A 17719-nucleotide genomic window follows, 5' to 3' on the forward strand; every position below is an offset into this window, starting at 1 on the left:
AAACGTCTTCAACGCTACTGCTGGCTTTGTGGCTCACAAAATTGGGGTCAAAATAGCCCAACTGTGAGAAACTGTTAGGACTCCGAAGGGGATTTAGCGAATTTACTACCCTGCGGAGCAGGCGCTTTACTCTTAATAATAATAATAATAATAATAATAATAATAATAATAATAATAATAATAATAATAATAATAATAATAATAATAATAATAATAATAAACTGTATAGACGAGGCGGGAGCATACCTTGAGTACAAGCGTAAGAGGAACTATACCTAATTTTCTCGCCTTGGCCGGCCAATTTATTATTATTATTATTATTATTATTATTATTATTATTATTATTATTATTATTATTATTATTATTATTATTATTATTATTATTATTATTATTATTATTATTATTATTATTATGCAGTGAGAAGCGTGTTCTTTGAAAAGTCACAGGACGCTCTCTAAATAGAGTAAATGAATGCGCTGTAGTGTTGTGTTTCCTATTTTTCTCTTCCTCTTTATAAACAGTGATATTGGTCATCCGCCAAAAGATGAAATTTAGCCTTGCTTAGCTTAAAAAGAGAAAAAAAAAACTGCTCTCTTCTACGCGCATGCTTCATTTCTGACAGCAAGCTGCCATCGTTCATCCTGGCCGTTCAAGTACGCTGCGTACTCTCAAATCCTCCTGTATATCTGTAACGCGCGAATGAAACGGTCGTCGCGCTCGAAAAACTGGAACGCGTCTTCATTCACACGCTTGTTGATTCAGGCAACCGCCTAACGAAAAAAAAGAGAGAAAGAATGACAGAGCAATGTTAAACACCATTCGGTGTCCTCGCATCCGTGCTCATAGTTCAAACACACTTCGGTCTCCACGGAACAGACGGCGCGTTCCTTCGAACCGCGCTATTTGCCATTGAGACGAGAACGAGCCAGGGACCCCTCGCGAGCTCTCCGCAACTCCAAGCCTCCACTTCCCCTTAGCTCGAGCAGAGGCCTTCGACAACTCTTTGCAAACCAGACGCTGTACACGTCACACGGTTCTTCGAATCCCGTAGAGATATACGCATAGGCATGTGCTCTAAGGCCTCATCATTCTATGTCTCTCTCTCTCTGCACCTCTCAGCCATTTCCTCGTACAGAAGATATGAGACGAAGATAACGAGCTTGCCAAGAAGGCTCCGCGTCCGGTAATGTCTCTCGCGCAACTCAAACCTCCTCGGGCTGGGTTCGCCAGCGTGCAGCTAAGCCTCGTATGGATGCTTGCAGAGACGCACGACTAATGCTGTGGCAGGGAGGCATTGCCAAGTGGCGGCGCGCGCGCGCAGGCGGATGGGATCGCGGACATGCGGCAGCCGTCAATCGCTTGGCAGTGGAACAAGGCAAACTTCCGCGCTTCGTGCGCCGTGACCATGAATGCGAATGAAACAACGCCCGTTGTGTCGGAGACGCGCGGCGAGGCGACAGATCGGATAACCGCGTCGACTCTCCGCATCCCGCTTCACGTGTGGTGTGTACCCATAGCGTTGTGAGCTGTTTGGCGTGTCCGCCGAATGCGCTTTTCCATTTTGTATTTTTTCTAAAGCAGTGCAGTATTGTTAAAGGTGTAAAGAGCAGGCGTGAGCGGGTGGGCAGTAGAATTCTCAACGCTGTTCGCTCGCACAGAACAGCTCCGTGCTCACTGGCCGTTGCTGTTAGCCATCACACAGACACGACAGCCAGTAGAAAGTACAGTCGAACCTAGTTATAACTAAGTTGAAGGGGCCTGGCGATTACTTCGTTATAGCCTAGCTTCTTTATAGACCGTGTTGACCAAGGTTTCAAGGAGAATCTCCATTACTTCGTTACATCCATTATTTCGTTATAAACAGATTCGTTATAACGAGGTTCGGCTGTGCTCGAATCTGCCATGAGCTATCTGATCAATGGTCTTAGCTTCGCTACATACTTAGCACAACGCTGCACTGATATTGTGAGGCACAGTAGTATACTTCAGGTAGTGGCGTTTTATGCATGCGGCATACCTTAGGTGTTTTGACTCCGAACGGTGTCACCGCTTGTACGGCATCGCGATCGTTCGATAGGGTGCGCGACGGATGCAATGTAGTTCGCACGATTCGAACCTCTTGTATACTATTAGCTCTGGCTGTCGCAAAGGCGTGACAGCTGTCACGTAGTTCGTGACGCCAGCCAGTGCGAATACGGATAAACAAGCCACGCGTTTGTGAAGTGAGGATGTGGGCCATGTGGTAATGACGCACATGAGTTGTAACACTATGGATGCGACGTGACAGTGTTATGTTTCTTGGCGTGCCCGTCACCTATCATTGTTCCAAGAGAAGGGTTACATCAGTGGTGCGCGACAGAGCAAGTAAGAGGATCTCCAAGCCTGCCTGTCACATTTAATCCAGGCTTAGGTGCATTTAATGAGAGTGCTGTCCTGCATGCAAATGGTTGGCAGGTACCATGTGCTCAACAGGTAGCGCCTGAGTACTCGCGACTACACTGAATTTCGAGAGAGCTACACTGGCTTTTTATCCGGGTCCATTAGATGCCACTTGGGAGATGCCTGCCATTAACTTTACGTAAGCAACAATTGTTCTTGCTTGATTGTGCTTTTCACTGGTTGGTTTATGGTTTATGAGGGTTTAACGTCCCAAAGCGACTCAGGCTATGAGAGACGCCGTAGTGAAGGGCTCCGGTAATTTCGACCACCTGGGGTTCTTTAACGTGCACTGACATCGCACAGTACACGGGCCTCTAGAATTTCGCCTCCATCGAAATTCGACCACCGCGGCCGGGATCGAACCCGAGTCTTTCGGGTCAGCAGCCGAGCGCCGTAACCACTCAGCCACCGCGGCGGCTGCGTGCTTTTCACACAGAATATTTCGCAGCGTAATTGACCATTGCAGAAGAAGGGCACAGAATTCGTATGCGTCACAGATTTGCTGCAGCCAGCAATGTAAGCAAATCTATAAAACTGAGAGGAAATAACCACCAAGCCAAACATAAAAAAAAGTTTATGGAGGCTTAACGTCCCAAAGCGACTCTGGCTATGAGGGACGCCGTAGTGAAGGGCCCGGGAAATTTCGACCACCTGGGGTTCCTCAACGTGCACTTACATCGCGCGGTAAAAGGTCCTCTAGAATTTCGCCTCCATCGAAATTCGACCGCCGCGGCCGGGATCGAACCCGCGTCTTTCGGGTCAGCAGCCGAGCGCCGTAACCACTCAGCTACCGCGGTGGCTCAAAAAAAAATAAATAAATGAAATGAGCAGAATGAAAGATGAGGCACTGACGGCATTTTAAAATACTCTCCTCGCGCGCAGCAATTAATTCCCAAGGATAAGCGCATTTTTACCTGCGCTTGCTAAAAATAAAGGAAATACACACTAGCCACCGTTATATTTCTGAAGGTGTCATTGCTCCCACTTGCGTCTAGTGAAGGCTCACTCGTCACGAAGCGTCTGCGTATCGCAACAGCTGCCCGGCTTGCGTGTGGTCTCTACGTGCGCCGACACCTAGCAGCCGACGAAAAGCGCTTCTTGACAGGATGATAGCCGCGCCAGCCGTCGTCGGGTCGGGTACAATGCACCCCAGGTCAGAGGAGAGTGGCCCTATAGAGCAGTGCATTGTCTCCGCGCGTGACACGAGCGAACGTGCATGATAAACGACGTGGAGGGACGTCGGCCCAACGTTGATCCGTGACTAATTGACGACTCGCCGCGAGCCAGAACAAACATACCCACGCATTGTGATGCTCGTTCTTTGGGAAGACACACGCGATGGACTCACCTATACCGCCCCCCCCCCCCCCTCCACCACGAACCTCTCGGGATTGACAGACGCGGAACCGAGAAACAGCGAGACAGAACCGCAAGCCACGCCAGACGACGTCGGATGAAAAAAAAAAAATCAGAAAGAAGAATAAAGTTTGGAAAGATCTACGCTAAGGCAGAGTCGCAGCAGGAATAGACCAAACAGTGATTGTGTGGTCTAGTCTTCCGGCATGCTTGAGGCCGGATCGTCAAATGTGCGATTGCAGTACACTCGAGCGTATTCCTGTAAGAACTGTCACGCTGCCAAAAAGGTAGGTGGCGTTCGGGACGACAGACGATGGGCCCTGGGCTGTAATTTTTGCATCATAGGTATCAATCAAGCAACGCCACGAACACGGTGCGAGACGGTGACGAAACACAAAATTCGCCTCCTTCTCCTTTCTCGATTCGAACAGGAAGTGCATTGCAGCTCGGAGTGCCTGATAAGTCTTTAAATGAACACTGGCAACATGGGCAACGCCGTCGTGTGTCTGTTTCGAACCTCGTCACCAGGGTGGAGAACCTGCCATCTCCCGGACCAGTTGAATGATATCGAAGGCGTACGGCATGCGCTGTATGCCGATGATATCACGATCTGGGCCACAGAGGGAAACTTAGGGCGCATGGAGTAATGCCTGCAAGCAGCCGCTCACGTACTGGATCGCTACGCAGGGCACTGTGGTCTCCAATGCACACCCAACAAGTCTGAATTTGTGCACCTTAGGGCATCCCCTAAGGACACTACCCAAATACATCTCTCCTTAACAAGTGGCCCCATACATGAGGCCAAAGAGATTCGAATACTCGGACTCTTCATCCATAACCAAAGAAGAGTAGATACAACAGTGCACAAACTCCGCAAAGTTGGAGACCAGGTGGGCCGCATGGTCCGCCGCGTCTCCAATAAGAAAGGGGGTTTGCGAACCACGGATGCCGTGGGGCTGGCCCATGCTTTCGTAATCAGCCGAATCCTCTATTCGGTCCCTTATGTACCCTTGCGGAAACACGACGAAGACAAATTTGAGGTAACAGTCCGCAAAGTGATGAAGAGGGCACTTGGCCTTCCTGTATCCACCTCCAATGCGAGACTTCTTGCAATTGGGAGCGGTGAACGCTTTTCAGGAGCTCAAGGAAGCCCATCTCGCAAATCAATACACGAGGATAGCCCAAACGAGGTCGGGTCGGCACATGCTAGCCCGGCTTCACATCCAACATGATTTTCACATTCAGGAGCGGGTCCGAGTACCCGAACTCTGGAGACGCGTCGTGAGAGTTCGACCCCTCCGCACTAAGATGGATAAGGAGGATCATAGTGGTCGTCGCCATGCAAGGGCGGAAGCCTTGGCGCACCACTATGGCAACAAACATGGTGTCTATTACGTAGATGTAGCCGGGCCGAACCACGGGGGGTGGTACACGGCCGCGTTCATACATTAAGAAATACAGGTGGATGGGCTCTCCTTTCGAGCACCAGGCACAACACAAGCTGAAGAGACTGTCATCGCCCGAGCTGCTTCTGATTCAAAATCCAAACACATCATAACAGACTCGCGTTCGGCGTGTCGCAATTATGAGGCTGGCTGGATAACTCCACTAGCTGAACGAATATTAAGGAACTGCAGCCGTGGTACCGATCCTACTCCCAGCTGCATAGTTTGGACTCCGGGCCATCAGGGCCTAGCAGGAAGCGAAGCTGCAGACGCGGCGGCCCGAGCACTCATTCACCGGGCGTTCCCATTGGCTCCTGAGCACCTGGAACCTGAAGGTAGTTGCTTATTCTCCTTCAAAGATATCAGATCCTATTATAAGGATAGGCATCGCCTGTACCCAACCCCTGTAAAGGGACTGGGGAAAGCAAACGAACGCGTTCTGCTCCGATTATTCACAAATACAATGCTGTGCCCGGCAGTACTAAAACACTTCGATCCCGCGTTCACTGGCGGGTGCAAACACTGTGGGGAGGTGGCTGACACATACCACATGGTTTGAGCTTGCCAGCGCAACTCACCTCTCTCCCACCACCCCAACCCTACCAGAGAGGAATGGGAGGCGGCCCTGCTTGGCTGCTCGGACCTTCAACCCAAAATGCTTTGACCAAGAGGGCAAATCTGGCGGCTTCGAGCAATGGGGTCCCGGCATAAAGACTCCACCCATTGCGGGGCTCTTTAAAGAGCCTCACCTCTTTTATTCAATAATGACTTTTAACCACCACCACCTGTCAGGGGTTCTGGCCGACTGCGTCACGAGTCTGACTAGTGGAACAACTCACTTGCAGCCTTATTTATGTCAACCTTTGGGTGCGTTTTAGCGTGCCGTCAAAAGGCTGATCTGAATTGCTTCGCAAGCGGTGAAGCGATTCAAAAAGACAAATGAGGCGTTACCACAGCACGGGTAAAGTCAACGCCGCTAATCTTACAACATTAAAAAGATTTCGGCGCAAATATATCCGCCTTCGAAATGGCAATGGCTCCTCGTGCGCATCCGAGTACTTAGTCCGGTGTTCCTGACGCTTCGAACCGAAGCCGAAACTTAACCAAGCAAGGAGCCAACATAAGCCACAAAACGAAAATATACCCTCGATCCGCGTGACTTCGAGCCGCGTTCACGCTGGCATTCGGGGCCGAAGCGCGCCCCGCGCGCACGACCGCCGAAGATATCGCACGCCACGATCGCGCCAACCGGAAAGACAAAAGGAAAAAAAAATGGCGGGTTCGGAGGATGGCACGAGGGTGGTGAGGGGGCGAAGCGGTGTTCGCGGAGGTCAGGTTCTTCCAGCGCTCGCCCGCTTATTGTGTTCCGGCTCATCGCTCGGCTCACGCTCTCAGCTCCTACGTCACAGTGGTCCGGCGTGGCTCGCACGAAGCACGGCCCCTGCGGCCATACTTACGTCTCCTCCTCCTCCTCTCCAGACACGGCTCCTCGCCTCATGATGCGCCTTGCGCAAGGTGAACGCGAACAACGAGCGCGCGCTATTACACGGCCCGGAAGGCGGCAGCGTGCTAAGACAAAGGGGGCGAGGGTGGCGGGCAGCACCTTGTAACCCGATTGTTCGGCTCTGCACCCTTTGGCTTCGCCCGCCATTCATCCGGGACCCTGCAGCTGCGGTGGGAACACGCATCGACGGATCGCAGACGGCGTGTCTGTATGGGCAGAAAGAAAGCGATCCGCTGGGGCGGCCCCGGTGTGATGAACCGAGACCCTTGTGTGTACCACGTTCCGTCTTCCTTTTTTTTTTTTTACTTTTCCTTTGAAAGATGGGATTTGCAGGGTAAAAAAGTTGGGCTTGTAAAACAGTAACTGCACAGCGTCAGACAAGCGTTAGAAAGGCCAATCAATTCGAATCAAGTTAAAATGAAGTATTGAAGCAAGAAATCAGAATCAATGCTTATAAATTAACTGATCCTACAAGACGCAGAAAACTGGATTCGCGAGCGAATACAGGAAGGAAGGAGAGAGGAATTTCGTAGCAACTGTAGCGGAGAGCCATGTCGAGCTGACAAGACGCCGCTTTGCAGGATAATAGCGTGCAGCGGAGTTTCTTTTGCGTAAGGTCTGCCGTGAATCACGTTTCTTGCTAGGTTTTCTTTATGCTGTTCCGAATTATACGGACGCGCATTTTTCCTCGCAAACAGACTAGTAATGGTAAAATGCACGTGTTTGTTGTTGAACATGTGCTCTTCATTTGTTCTTTTTACCGCTGTCCGTCAAGAACGGCCCTTAGTTATGAACGTAATAAGTTTATATCAAGAGGAATGAGGAAGTATAACTTAAAGAGTTAAATGCAATGATTACGTATGGTGGCATGCGGCTGTGCTCATATCGCCATACCACGAACAATTACAACTATGGATGACTGCGCTGGAAGCTTTGCATGTGTAGCTAGAAGAGGAACAGCAAACATGCTGTATTGAACGGCTCGACCTTTGAACGGTACGGTCATTGACTGACAAATCGGTGCTTGAATTATATTTGAAAGCTTGCCGGTTTATTATCTCGACAAAGGGCGGTGAGGCCACCAGGCTTAACTTACGTCATTGTCTCCGTATTAGCATGATCGATTGCAAAGGTTGAGATCCTGAGGTTTTTATTTCTTGTGGAGGCAGAAGGGAAGGGAATGGAGAGGAGGTCACGTGCTCCTAGTAGTGTCGCATCAAAGCAGCCCCCAAGGCACCAGAGGTCATTCACCGAGAATGCGGTCTGAGAATGGCCCTCTTCGAGTATTTAACAGGCTTCAGTCGAGCATGTAATTAAGTAGTACAAAGTGTACGCCCAGCCCTGCCTCAAAGAAGCTGGTTTCGATACAGCGGCCCGTTTTGAATACAGGTCCAAGCTCCCCTTGATCAGTTATCGTTCTCTTCCGGGTATTCTCGCGTACTTCCGTTTTAAAAAATTCAGTGACCCACAATTGCGCCGACGACGATACCGATGTGCGTGAAGAGCGATCGCGTCACTCCCGCGTATCATTCCGCCAAACATCAGAAACTATAGTGTGTGTGAGGAAGTTAACCCATGTGTAAAGAGGTCGCCATTACATGAAAGAGAACTATGGATAGGCTAGGAATAGCCTGTGCGACGAGTACGAATATTTTGTGCTTTTGTCATTTACTATTCACTACCAATGCTACGCTGCGATGCTCATCACTATTGAGAATTGGCACTTGTCGGGTAAAGGCTGCCTGTTTCGCATCGCTGGAACGATTAGCAGGACCGTTATGGGTGGAGCCGTCGAGTTTTTCGTTCTTTGGCTTTTTTATTCTAAGAAACGTCATCTTGGAAACTCACCTCATAGCGCACAATATCCAATCGGTTTACAACTTTATTCTCCATTCGTGTTTTGCTTGCACAGATAGACGTGCATCACTTATAAAATAAAGCTAGCGCTTTGTCTAAATGATATGAGAATAGTCGTTTGACAATGACCGATTTTTCCATGGCTACAGCGTCACCAGCAGCTGAGCATTCTAAATGCATATGCACATTGGCAGGTGAAAGACGCCGTTCAAAATAAAAAAAAAAACTGCCCATTCGCTAATGGTTCTCAACAACCCAGTAATGACAGATGTACAGCCCTCGTCAAAAGTTATGCAGACCAAGCGGTTTTCTTGTGAGGCCTGCAGAATGTCTCGTTGTTCATCCTCAGTGACCGTAATCTCTCAAAAGAGGAATGGCTTCGCGTCCTCAATACTCCTAAGCTTTTAACTGCTAGATGTGCTGGGAGCCTCGCTAAACAACTTAGAAGCAAACCCTTTGGTCTGTATACTTTTGACGGGGGCTGTACATCTGTTCGAGGAACAGAGGGACGAATTGTTGGGCTTATACAGCACTTTGAAATGAGCACGACGCAGAATGTGCGCTCTCCATTGGTCGACTCCTGACCAGTGATGGGGAACCAGATTTGCAGCCTGATCAGTGAGAATATGCCATCTCTGGTACTAGATGATCCGGTTTGTTCTGGCCGTGGTAGGTTGCTATGTGGCCCATGTAAAGAGCCTGTACTTTAATGATGAAAAGGGGGATTCGGAAAGTCTGGCATTTTTTTTACCGTTCACGCAAAAATATAAATAAAAACAAAGGTATCCGTTACCTTGCACCCTTTCCACACCTCTCTTCCGTCGCTAATGAGGAGGCGAGGGGAGAGGTTGCTGTCCCGTTTTTCACTCAAGGAAATCGCATCGCCACGTCGTCGTAGTTTGCGGAAGCAGCGGTGAACTCTAACTGCTCCGTCCAGTGCTCGTCACGAGTGGCTACGGCTAGAAGGAACTGTTCCTTAACAGCAGCGTCACGAAGTCCGACGCGTGACGTAGGTCTTCCTGGAGGAGTCACGTTAACGCGCTTAGAAATGGAACTGTAAAGTCGGCGAATGTGCTACGTGTTCTATTTTGCGGCACGTAAAATAACACCGCGTCACAGACTGTCATGGTGCTCGTATAGTAACTGTAAGCGCTTGGCAGTCTTTGTGGTGCAGTCTTTGAGTGGGATCTTACATGTCAGCACTTCAGTATTGATCTACGGCGAAGATAAATTAAAATGTGAGACAGAAGTATTTACAAGGAAGTTCTGCTTAACATTACTGCGTAATAGACGTATGGCGCAAGCTATAGTATGATACAACTTTAAAAAAAAACAGCAGTTGTTAAAACGGTCACGGTCCGAGATGCCCTGTATTACTCCGCTAGCCAAACACAATTAACAGTCAACGAAATCAGGTTTTTAATGTTTGACTGTATTGAACAAGCCAACTATTAGAATTCTAGAGCAAATAATTTTTTTCTTCTTGTGATAAGCTTCTTGTTAGGTAACAAGAGAGGTTTTAACAGCGGACTACGTTTTTTTAGCGGAAGAATTCTGTGCGGTGGTGCCGAATGTAGGCGGAGCTTCACTGCAGTATCCGACTATAGACGACAAAACCAAGTTTTTTGCGGCTCGCGTACAGCGTCAGATAGGCTAAATGCTAACTTATCAATTCTAGAAAGGCTATGTGTAATTAAACCTAATTTAAACCACTTTGCCGCCAACTGAATCGATACTAATGGGTAATAACTCCCTTGATCTAAACCTACTCTACATCGGGAAATTTCGCAAAATATTTTTCACAGTCCTTGTTTTTGATTCAAGCTGATTATCGATTCGTCCTCGCCCCGTCCTTTGCCAGCTAACCTGGTTAGCGTAGCTGCAGTATATATAGCGACTGCTCATGGCAGACAGTTGTCTATGGGTCGAGCCCTGAACCAGGGTGAATTTTTCTTCAGCTGCGCATATTATGAAAAAGCCGCGTAGTTATATTTAGCACCTGCATGGCTTCGCTTGGGTAGATGTTAATATCTAACGACTCCTTTTGGTTTTAACTTCAGCGATTTTCGGAGATTTTTCTCGAAAATTGAAGCATTGAATCAGTTCGGACAAACGCTCTGCTTTTTCGTTTTTTTCTTCTTTTTTTCCATTTTTGTTCACTTCCAGCCGTTTGTTTCCTGCATCCTCCTCTTCCTTGTACGTGCAGGTTAACAAGAGCACTTTGTGCTGGCAACTTCGCGTACGACCTGTCTTCCTTTCCGAGAGCTCCCGTCCTTCTGACTGACACAAAAATCTCTACTGACGCCTACTCTCGATTCCGCTTTCACGGACCCCCCGCCTGAAGCAACTCGCCGCCAACTCACAAATAAGGAAAGATCGGGATGCATATTAACCGGTGCAGGCGGGAGGGCGGGCAGGTTTCTATTCCGACTGTCACAGGATTCTGACAATAACCGCGGTGGCAGCGCCGCAACTCCTCCTCCTCCTCCTCCTCCTCCTCCTATCCTCTTCGTCATCGTCCCGCGACCTTTCGCTCCGCGCGTGAATGAGCTGGGCCGCCCCGGACGCCAGGGCACGAACCTTCGGAACGCTTTTAGGCACCGGCTAAAGAGAAATAAGGAAGGATACAGAAACGTGGACGCGCACGTTGACGCCGCTGTGCAAGGTGTGCGGGTCTACGATTCCGTGATAACTCCAAAACGGGTCCAGAACGTCAGCTGCCACTCACGTACGGGGCTTCGCTTTCCTTCGCCTAATTCTTTCTCTTTTTTTTTTTCGGCAAGGAAGAGAAGAGCTCGGTCCGTCCCGACTGGCGGAGGTCCCGACATCTGCGTTGCGCCTCGCGCGAGCCTTGGTCGGGATGCAGTGTAGCGGTATACAGCGTGCAGTATAAGACACGAATAGCGCTCGTCTTGAAAGGAGTGACGACCTTTGCAAACGCCGCGACGCGCGGATGTACGTATGCATGCATTCGTATGGGCATTATATACGCTGGCTCCGAAAAAAAACGAAAGCCGGTTATTCGATGATGCCTGACACCTGCCGGTACGAATTGGGGTTTCTTTTGCTGTGTCTGTTTACACGTGGGTGGCAGAAATTTCTCGGGTAATGCGCTATGGCAATGATTGATGTGAAGCTCTCCTCCGAAGCGGGCACTGCGCGCGAAAGGAGAGAACAAGTCGACTTGTTCCTTAATCCCTTCGTGTTTGACTCTTTCTGGTCTTCGTGCGTTCTTTTGTGTCGCATACAAAGCAGCCCGTAAAGTACACCGATATCTGTAATCCACGTGCTTTGTCCCCGCTTAATCGGTTCTTGTTAGTTTAAAAAGGGCGGTGTACGCGAAGATTTCCGTCTCTAGCCTGGCCCGTTTTGGTTTAGCAGCAACTGCAACTTGATGCGTATTTGAAAGGCGCATTGGCGATCTGCTCAGCCATGACTGAGATTCCGGCCTTCCAGCGGTTCCTTCCTTATCGATAGGACCACCTGCAGTCTTTCTATTGCTCACTGATCGCTCAGGACTGGACACACGCACACACACAGAGAGAGAAAAAAAAAAGCCTTCAAATCTGTCCATCTCTGATTCAATACCACGTTCTCAGACTAAGCCGGAGGCGTGGTTCGCAGGGCTAAACGCAGCGTCGCACGCTACAGCACTAATCACGCTCGAGACGTCCTTTTTTAGCGTGTCCTCCTTTTTTTTTTTTTTACCGGCGCCTCTCGGCCCTTCATTCGATGAAGAGGAGGCACACGGACACCTGCCGGGAGCAATACATGCTATAGCGGCAGCGTGCGCCGAAGACAGGTCATGATACGCCGACCGGGACGCTCCGTAATCGTCTCCCTGCCGCCGCCTCGGGGCGCAGTCGTCTTCCGGGATGGCGGCATGCCATCGGCCGTGGCACGCAGACCCGGTTCTGGCGAGATGATGACGCGCACCTCCTCATGCACCGCAGCTGCTAATTGTCTGCGAAGGTCGACCACCCGTTTCTTCCCCCGTTGCGTCTCGCTGGGCGCGGTCGCAGTGGAATCTTGTTTTGGCGCCTCTCATGGTTCTTCTCCTCTCTGCCACGCTGCGTCCTACGCGCACCACTGGCTTGAGTCGAAGCCCCGGTCTTTTAATATCGTGCATCAGCTGGCGACGTTACTTTAAACATTCGTGCGATCAAGCGGAAAACGCTCTTAAGTTATGGGCTCTTGTGAAACTTGATGAATTCCTGGAGAGACAAGGGCGTCTGGAATTGTAGGAGGCGTGAACACACTTAAGAAAGTTGTACTTTTTTTCTCCATCACAAACCGAAGGTCTGCATAGTTTGCCAGCAAATACGCGAGGAATGCCGGTCATGTCCTTCCCAAGTCAGCCCACGTTAGACTTCATGGCTGTTTCGACAAACGAGCTCTGCCTCGGCGTCATATCCCATTGTATATACACGGAAACCCTTCAGAGCCTTACCGAAATGATAAAGTACACAGCCGCGGTGGCTCAGTGGTTAGGGCGCTCGACTACTGATACGGAGTTCCCGGGATCGAACCCGACCGCGGCGGCTGCGTTTTTATGGAGGAAAAACGCTAAGGCACCCGTGTGCTGTGCGATGTCAGTGCACGTTAAAGATCGCCAGGTGGTCGAAATTATTCTGAAGCCCTCCACTACGGCACCTCTTTCTTCCTTTCTTCTTTCACTCCCTCCTTTATCCCTTCCCTTACGGCGCGGTTCAGGTGTCCAACGGTATACGAGACAGATACTGCGCCATTTCCTTTCCCCAAAAACCAATTAAAAAAAACACTAAACAGTTTGGCACCCATATGGGTGCAAATCAGCTTGTCCCCAGACGAACACCCATTGCCACCTATTTGGTGCTAAAAAAGGGTGCAGAGATCAGCACCCTTAAGGACAGGTGCACTTCAGGACAGGTGCTCCAAATTGATTCACCCATGAAGCAAAAGCCTTGGATTGATGCGCACTTTGTAAACTTTCATGAGGTGCACCCTTCCTAAAGGGTGCTGATCTCTGCACCCTTTCGCAGAACCCACAAGGTGATTAAGGGTGTTCCTCTGGGGACAAGCCGATTTTCACCCTCATGATTGCGAAATTGTTTAAGTGTGTAGTGGGACTTTCCGTCAGCGGAATCTTAAGTGCGCCATTATGCCTATTCTTCTGGAAGGGGGCGCCGCGAGAGTATGCCTCGCCTTCAATATTCCGTTTGTTTCTATTCCATACGCTTTCTTTTATGGACCTGTACGGAGGCATGAAGGCACAGGACGCTAACCGCGCAAGAGGTGTTACGCAGTCTTCGTAGGAGCCAGTCTTACGCAGGCAGGCAGTGGAAGGGGAGGGGGGCTACGCAAACCGTGCAACTGCTTTTCGCCGAAGAAAAGATTTACCGTCCTTCTATTCATCAAGAGTTCCACGCCTTCTGACCGGACGCAGCGCAGCGCGGCCGCGGGCTCGGCCGAACGGCAGCAGCAGCACAAGCACGTGCCTGTTAACCCCGTTTGCAAAGGCAAACACTGAGCACCGTATGAGGCAGGCAGGCGCGCCCGTTTTTTCTGCTGAACGCAACGTTGCTCGAGCTGCTGCCAGGCCCACGGCGGCGTGTATCGACGCCGATCAAAGACAGAGAGAAAGACAGACCGCAGCCCACAGCATGCGGCAAGGACCTGGCGGGAACTGCTCTGTTGGGGACTCGACGATGACCACTGTCCTACCCAAGTGCAGCCAGGCGAGAAGGAAGACATTCGGTCTCCCAGTCATGACCTGAATACGTCAATACACAACGCCTTTGCACGTCGACTCTGGGCGGCTGCAGCGCGCTCGTTGGGGGTGTAGGACAGGTCTTGAGATGCCGAAGGGTTCGAGTGGTTCCACGGGCTCGGTCGACGTCGCGTCGTGAGCGGATTGCCGTGCGGCTGGCTAGCCGGCTGGTTGGTCAGTCGGCACTACGAGTCGATGCATGCGTTGTTTCGTGTATAGTAAAACAACGACGGATGTGTAAGGGGTAACTCGAGCGTCAGCTGCGGGATAAAGAAGGCGCTGAAGATGACGGACAGGGAGGGTGCGTGGCATCTCCCGTCCGCGCTCTTATGTCGATTTCGTTTTGGGCGCTGCAGGCCGTCGACGACTGTCGATGAGAGATTCTTGAGTGGCCCTACGGTATTCAATTGGCCCGCCCGCCGGAGATTGAGTGATGGATCATTTGTTCCGGCTCTACAGGTGCTCGTGCGGAAAGCCTTCGACCACAAAAACGTCTCCATTGGCAGTATTTATTTTCGCTTGCAACGAGTTCTTCCCGTCTAGAATGACATGCTAGCAAGTTACGAAGGGGAAAAAAGAAAAACGATATAATGAACGAAGCGTGCAACTCTATGCGGCTAAGAAAAGAGATGAAAATATAAAGGCAGGTACCAATGACAGGTAAAGTGAAGCGGATTGCATGGATCAATACTTTAGAGATTCAGGGCGCTGTTTCATATTAAGCTCAATTACTTCCCGAGTGATGTGCGAACATCTTAAACACTCAGATGCACATCAAAGCAGTGGCTAGTGCCCTAAAGAGCGTTTACTAAGCAGGAAAAAAGAGAGAGAGAGCCCGAGAATCTTGACAGTGCATCAGGCCCCATCTTATAAGGTCGGGTTAGGTTGGGCAATGCTTAGGAAATAACGTGAATATTGAAAAGTGTAAAATTAAAGATAATAATGCCTTGGCTATACTTGGTATGGATGTATGGAAGCAAGAGAATAGGAGTGTTTATTGAGTTTCTTCCCTCTGCTGCCTCGATATACCTTTAGACCTGTGCGAAAAGCGTAAGAACTTACACCAGGGTGACTGTATAGCCAATCTTAAGTTGTTGCAATACGTTAAATAACAAAGTTATAAGTAAGCGGGTATGTATGCATAGAGTTGAACATATATCCGCACAAGAATTTACAAACAAGCCAGTTCAAACGACGCGCCCAAGCCACGTTATTTTACCCACCTCGAAACGCACAAGCGCCGCAGTGAGATACGATCTTGCCACCGCAGCATCCGTTTAAGCGCAAAGAGGGCACCGATACTTGGTCCTGTTCTTCAATGACGTAATGACACCTCTCCTGCCGCGCCTGTTAAACGCTAAGCACAACGCAGCCTCGCCGCCTTACAGCGCTATCGATGGGAGTGTGGTCGGCGTTCCCTACTTCCGCTCACTGGTCGTTCAACAGCGTTAGAGGCGCGCCGCTTCAGGTTCCCACGAAGCGCGCGGCGGCGCTGTCGAGGGGGTTAATCGCGCGCGACTCATAATCCGCGCGCACAGCTGCGAGTATATGCATGCGCGCGACAGGCGTGAGCGGGCACAAAGGCGTCGCCTTCGTCGAGCTCGAACTACGCTCAGGTACTCCTTGCGCAACTGTCCTGGTCGCTTCATTGTAGGTGGGGAGTGGCTCTATTTTCTGCTTATGCGCAACTGTCGGGTGACGGCCTAATTGCCGCCCATGCGGACAGGTGTCTCTGCGATGTAGGCTACAGGCGGCGCATGCGCAGTCACCCGCCTTTTAGGGAACGGAGCGCATTACACTGAGGCACGGCCGGTCTGGAGCAGACGTGAACGCGTGCGCGTACTCAAGACCAGCCGTGACGGAGGGCACGCGACATCCGTCTTTGTCAAGAGATGGCGCTATCGTACTTCTTTCTGCGATTAGCAGCGCTTTCGGAAAAGTTTCTGTTCGAGGTCGTTGATCGCTACTGTCCAACTGCAACATGCAGCGTTGAAATGCCAGCATTTTATTTGTACATTTCTTAAATATTTCACACTCTAGAAGAAAATGCACTGAAGGGCAGTTGTTGGGCATTGCCTTATTCCTTGTAGTGATCGTCAAAACAGTTTCCGAGTGCACTTGCACCCTTCTGCCGACTGCGTCACAGTGTCACGTACACGCGACGGATTAAGCTGTCCAATTAACGTCTCCACCGATCATTTCCGTCCACCACGATGAGGGTGAAATAAGTTTTCGCAACAGCTCCTTTTTGTGAGGGCGATTATGCTGGCATTTCATTTCTGTGACGCACGTTACAGAGGTCGAGCTGCAACTGCCCCGAATGGTGTTGACAGAGTAGCAAAGTTATGTATAACCTATATAGGCCATGTCTTCTTGAGCCACAATATTTAATATTTTTTTTTTACAGCTGGAGGTTGTGTGGCATCCCAGCGAAAAGCGGGGACTGCTTGGGAGTGCCGGGACCTTATACAAACATTAGGAACCGACAGCTGAGCAGGAAGCTTTTACGCATAATTAAGAAGACAGGCATTGCATGGCAATCGGCATTGTATAGGGCACTTTTTAGTCAAGAAAAGAAACAGTTTAGCGGTAGCTCAAAAGGCAGCACCAAAATTAAACTTGAAAAAAAAAAAACAATTTGAGTCAGAATTTTTTATTATGCATATATGCGTGATTACAGGGCATTGCTACTACTAAAGCAAGGCAAAAAGCAACACAGCAACAACAAAAAGAGAGTTGTTCCTGTCCTTCAGAACGTTTATGGTTTATATAGGGGCTCAACGTCCCAAAGCGACTAAGCCTATGAGGGACGCCGTAGTGAAGGGCTCCGGAAATTTATATATTATAATTGGTTTTTTGGGGAAAGGAAATGGCGCAGTATCTGTCTCATATATCGTTGGACACCTGAACCGCGCCGTTAGGGAAGGGATAAAGGAGGGAGTGAAAGAAGAAAGGAAGAAGAGGTGCCGTAGTGGAGGGCTCCGGAATAATTTCGACCACCTGGGGATCTTTAACGTGCACTGACATCGCACAGCACACGGGCGCCCTAGCGTTTTTCCTCCATAAAAACGCAGCCACCGCGGTCGGGTTCGAGCCCGGGAACTCCGGATCAGTAGTCGAGCGCCCTAACCACTGAGCCACCGCGGCGGGGCATCCGGAAATTTCGGCCACCTGGGGTTCTTTAACGTGCACTGACATCGCACAGTACACGAGCCTCTAGAATTTCGCCTCCATCGAAATTCGACCGCTGCGGCCGGGATCGAACCCGCGTCTTTCGGGTCAGCAGCCGAGCGCCAAACTGAGCCACCGCGGCGGCGGTTCTTCAGAGAGTGTTCGCGAATTTGTCCCCTATAGTAATAGAGCCTACT

At 50.0% G+C, this 17719-nt stretch overlaps 1 protein-coding gene across 1 annotated transcript in view; it reads left to right on the top strand.

Annotated features, from left to right (window-relative positions):
* The window catches only part of Tmhs (Tetraspan membrane protein in hair cell stereocilia), a 168332-nt gene that overhangs the window by 38596 nt on the left and 112017 nt on the right, over positions 1-17719 (top strand). The gene's annotated exons all lie outside the window — the stretch shown is intronic.

The sequence above is a fragment of the Amblyomma americanum genome, chromosome 7 (assembly GCF_052857255.1).
Source record: "Amblyomma americanum isolate KBUSLIRL-KWMA chromosome 7, ASM5285725v1, whole genome shotgun sequence".
In the NCBI taxonomy this organism is placed as follows: Eukaryota; Metazoa; Arthropoda; class Arachnida; order Ixodida; family Ixodidae; genus Amblyomma; species Amblyomma americanum.